The 5,012-nt window shown below is 33.0% G+C and overlaps 1 protein-coding gene across 8 annotated transcripts in view; it reads left to right on the forward strand.

Annotated features, from left to right (window-relative positions):
• The window catches only part of LOC106478314 (calcitonin gene-related peptide type 1 receptor-like), a 164,918-nt gene that overhangs the window by 36,868 nt on the left and 123,038 nt on the right, over positions 1 to 5,012 (forward strand). For 3 of the 8 annotated variants that reach the window (XM_022381897.1, XM_022381901.1, XM_022381900.1), the window contains one exon: positions 3,604 to 3,633. The exons of the other annotated variants lie outside the window; for them this stretch is intronic. The gene's annotated coding sequence lies outside the window, so the exon portion shown is untranslated. The remainder of the gene's footprint in view (positions 1 to 3,603; positions 3,634 to 5,012) is intronic. 8 annotated transcript variants of the gene reach the window in all.

Below are 5,012 nucleotides of genomic sequence, written 5' to 3' on the forward strand. Positions count from 1 at the left end.
GCGCAGATAGCCCTCGTGGAACTTTTGCGCGAAATTCAAAACAAAAAAAACCAACTGAGCTAAAAGACTATATCGTAGAATTTGCTAGTAAAGCACTTTTTAACAACTTACACTACTACAGTACAATTTCAGTAGATTCAATAACATTTAAGACATAATAATAAATAATTTAGCTCTGAAAAATTTTCCATCCTTTAAACAGAAATGTTTAGTTTTTATATCTTTACTGTTTATTTTGAAGCCCATTTTTAGTAGAAACAGAAACGTTAAGGAAATCGTTTAAATTCCATTCGAGGTGTTCGAGACATTATTTTTCTGTAAAATTTTTAGTTTTACATTCTTACTTCCTGAAAATAGTTACGCATCTTTGGAGTATTATCGTTGCTTCTTATACTACAGCTCCACCAAAATTAAAACTTGGTATGTAGATTAGATATCAAAACGCGCTTCAACAAGGTGACGCTGTTCAAAAAAGAAAATATTTTCATCACAAGAAGAAAAAATAAACACTTCACGCTTTGAAATTTTTATGATATGACAAGAACTCCAACCGGCATTAACTCACTTTGAATCGAGTGAGCTATTCGTTCATTATAGAGAAGTCCCATTCTACAGATTATATTAATTTTGTTGTGTTTTTGAATTTATTTTTTTTTACTTTTAGCAAATATATGAAAAAACAACAACACACATTTATACACCGTGTAAAGATTTAAAGTTTTTCTTTCTTTTTTTTTAATGGTAGAGTGTGTCAAAAAAAAAGATAACTGAGTAATGTGTACAATACTACAAGTAACTGGGGCCTGGCATGGCCAGGTGGTTATGGTGATCGACTCGCAAACTGCGAGTTGTAGGTTCGAATCCCCCTCACACCAAACATGCTTGCCCTTTCAGCCGTGAGGGCGTTATAATGTAACGGTCAATACCACTATTCGTTGGTAAAAGAGTAGGCCAAGAGTTGGCGGTGGGTGGTGATGACTAGCTGCCTTCCCTCTAGTCTTACACTGCTAAATTAGGGACGGCTAGCGCAGATAGCCCTCGTGTAGCTTTGCGTGAAATTCAAAACAAACAAACAAGTATCTGTTATGTACAAGTTTTAAACGTTATGAAGCTTAACTTAACCTTTGAACTGAACATGCCGTATTTTGTTGTTGTAAGAATACGTCGTACGAATTATATTAATTCATGCGTATTTACCATCCAAACCCATGAAACAGGTTTCGCCAAGTAGTGTATAAGTTGTCTCGAGAATCGTTATATAGTTAGTAAGATATTTGGTAATAAAGACGGTTATTATGGCTAATTAGACTATGTAATATCAATTAGAATTGTTTGTTTCGAATTACGCACAAAGCTACTCGAGGGGTATCTACACACAGTGGAATTGACCGTCACATTATAACTTCTCCACGGCTGAAAGGGTGAGCATGTTCGGTGAAAGGGATTCGAACGCACAACCCGCAGTCGAGCGCCCTAACCATCAGACCATCAGTTATAAGGCTAATCACTACTGGTTCTGTCAAATATATACTTTTAAGGTTTATTTCTGAATTAATTTTTCATTCGACACATAATACCAATGGTTTCAAAGTAAGTATATATATAGTTTTTTCAGTTTAGCGTCTTATACATGGATATTTATCGCAGTGAATACATTGGTTTACATATATCGTTGTATGTTTAAAGTGCGTCGTAAATTGAACGTGACATATGTTATAATAATTAATTGCATACATTGATTTACATACATCGTTGTATATTTAAAGTGCGTCGTAAATTGAACGTGACATATGTCATAATAATTAATTGCATACATTGATTTACATACATCGTTGTATATTTAAAGTGCGTCGTAAATTGAACGTGACATATGTTATAATAATTAATTATCTTATGTTTTAGGATTTGAATATAATACAAGGATCAAAGCTCAGGCCAAGAAATGTTTATTGAGATTTCATGGATAAATTGAGTACACTTACAGCCTCAATCTGAAACTATGATCGTTAGTTTTCACAAACTAACCTCTTTTAGCATAAAAAAATTGACCTCTGTAATAATTCTGATTATTGAGAATCTTAAGTAGAAATCTGCTATTTCGTGAATTCCAAAATTAAGTAGGCAATCTTTCTATTACACTCTTTTGATAAGCGACATCTATATTTGAACTTGTTTTAAAACAATTCACAAGTTAGTGACTAATACAAAACTAAATAATTTTGCTTAAAATGGAGACTTCATTGTTCGTTTGTTTGAATTTCGAGGGCTATCTGCGCTAGCCGTCCCTAATTTAGCAGTGAAAGACTAGAGAGAAGACAGCTTATCATCACCACCTACCGCCAACTCTTGGGCTACTCTTTTACCAACGAATAGTGGGATTGACTGTCACATTATAACGACCCCCCACGGCTGAAAGGGCGAGCATGTTCAGTGTGACGAGGATTCGAACTCGCGACCCTCAGATTACGAGTCGAGCGCCCTAACCACCTGGCCATGCCTGGCCTATGGAGACTTTAATCGTCGCACATAAAAATGAGATATTGCAATTAAATATGCTTTATATTTGTGTATTGCAGACGCTAATCAATTTGGGGCACAATAGAGGGCCTCAATTCGCTTCCACTCCTTCCCTCTTATGCCTATTCTCATAATTTCATTCAGAGCTGACTAATTAGTGGACCATATGACGGTCATATTGAAGTCAATTAAATTAAACCATGGAGTAGATATTGTTTCATCTATATACTTATATATAGAAAGAAAATTATCACATTTAAATTACGTCATTACTGTTAGTTGTAAACTTGGCTAAAAAACCGTTCAGTAAATGATATGTCATTAATTAAGGTTCACATATAATAATGATAATGATTAAAGGATCATAGATATATAAATATCACTTTATGTATGTAATAATTAAATTTTGACTTTTCTAGATGTGCTTCACCAAATTTAGAGTTTTAGAAATGTCACAATTAATTGAGATCTTAGCTGATGCCAACCTTAAATCTAAGGCTTTTTTTGTGCACAAACAATTGAGATAAGTGTAAGATTACACTCTACATATTTCCCACAGAAAACGGTTCTTTTAAGGTTTTTTGTAGATATCTACTTTCTTTATTTAACCTTCCGAATTTCTATTTAAAAAACAAACAAACAAACAGAGGATCTTTAAAATCATGGAGCTCCAGGCATTTGCTTTCTTTGCGCCACTTATAATGCCGATCATGCATCTGATCTTCATACGTAAATTAGAACCGTCTAGTAAAAAGATAAGTAGTTTTTTATTACTTGCTTTTATGAGAAAGCGCAAATTCTATTTTTATTTTGTTTACCGTTCATTTATTGTTCCTTCTATTTGTAGTTGAACTATGAATTTTTAGTTATATCGAAACCCTAACTCATCTTCTCGCTAGAGCACTTTGAATTTGAGCATGTTTGTATTATGAAACTGACTGTTGTTTGGAACTATCTAAAATTAAACGAAGTCTGAAAGCAATATTTGTCGATAAAAGATATATCTGTAAACATAAAATATAACACCATTTAGAGCAAGATGAACCAAATCAAGTTAAACTTTAATTTCATAAATTTCTTCCTCAGATTCCAAACTTCTTTAAGCAACTTCTCAAGGTAAGACAGACATCTAGTAAAGACACTGTTTTTTTTTTGGTTGGTGTGTTTTCAGTATCGTATAAACTCTAAAAGTCTAATTTTTCTTAATGTATATTACTTTAAAGATGTTAACTGAATGAATCAATAAATTACAATATAAAGCTCTAAGTTATAGTTTCGATGTTTTATTTTTGGTATATATATATTTTTTTTTCTTTGTGACGCCTGTTTGAATTTCTATTTAGTACTTAAAGGACGATCAACAAATTACTCCAACTTACAAGTCTCATGAGAAAACGATAATTTTCCAGACATCATAGCTCTAATGATATAAGAATAGGACGATAAAAGTCCCCCACAGGAAATGTGTTGGTCATAAGGAAATATCTTGGAGATAATGCCTCGTAAATGGTAGTACTGCTCTGGTAGCTGAGGGGTGATCGGTTTATACTATTTTCGAAATTGAGTATTCTGTAAAAATAAATCAAGCAGTATCAGCAATGGGTTTTCTTTAATATATATAATGGCAAGTCTAAAGTCTGTCTGCAAGTCACATAGAAATCAAATTTTGCGGGATATTAAAGTCAGTACCTGTTGGTGCTATTAAACTAAGTTACATTTTTAGCATAAAAATCAAAAGACCTTTTCGCCTGAAATAATTCCTGCCCTAATGGAGCAACAATTAAATGTCGTAGTTCAAGATATCTTATTGTAAACGTTAAATAATACATGATGCAATACTTCTTTCATTCTTTACAGTAGAAACTTTAAAAATTTACAATCTGTATAAATTTGGAGATTTCCGTTTAGTCCAAGTTATTTTACAATTTTGTAAAACATTTTTTAATTTTTTATCTGCCCCCCAAAGTGAGACAAAGGTAAGTTTACGGACTTACACTGCTAAAATCTGGGGTCAGATTCCCCGTGGTAGACACAGTAGATAGCCAAATGTGGCTTTGTTCTCAAACAAATATATTTCTTGTTTATAATTTGATCAATTTTTTTTAGATAAAGTTAATATTGATCAATATCCCTGCACAATGAGCTGTGACTAGTCGTATAAAATGTTCATTACTATCCTTTCTTCTTTGATCGATATCCCTGCACAATGAGCTGTGACTAGTCGTATAAAATGTTCATTACTATCCTTTCTTCTTTGATCGATATCCTTGCACAATGAGTTGTGACTAGTCGTATAAAATGTTCATTACTATCCTTTCTTCTTTGATCAATATCCCTGCACAATGAGTTGTGACTGGTCGTATAAAATGTTCATTACTATCCTTTCTTCTTTGATCAATATCCCTGCACAATGAGTTGTGACTGGTCGTATAAAATGTTCATTACTATCCTTTCTTCTTTGATCAATATCCCTGCACAATGAGTTGTGACTGGTC

Source organism: Limulus polyphemus, unplaced genomic scaffold (assembly GCF_000517525.1).
Source record: "Limulus polyphemus unplaced genomic scaffold, Limulus_polyphemus-2.1.2 Scaffold199, whole genome shotgun sequence".
NCBI classification, from domain to species: domain Eukaryota; kingdom Metazoa; phylum Arthropoda; class Merostomata; order Xiphosura; family Limulidae; genus Limulus; species Limulus polyphemus.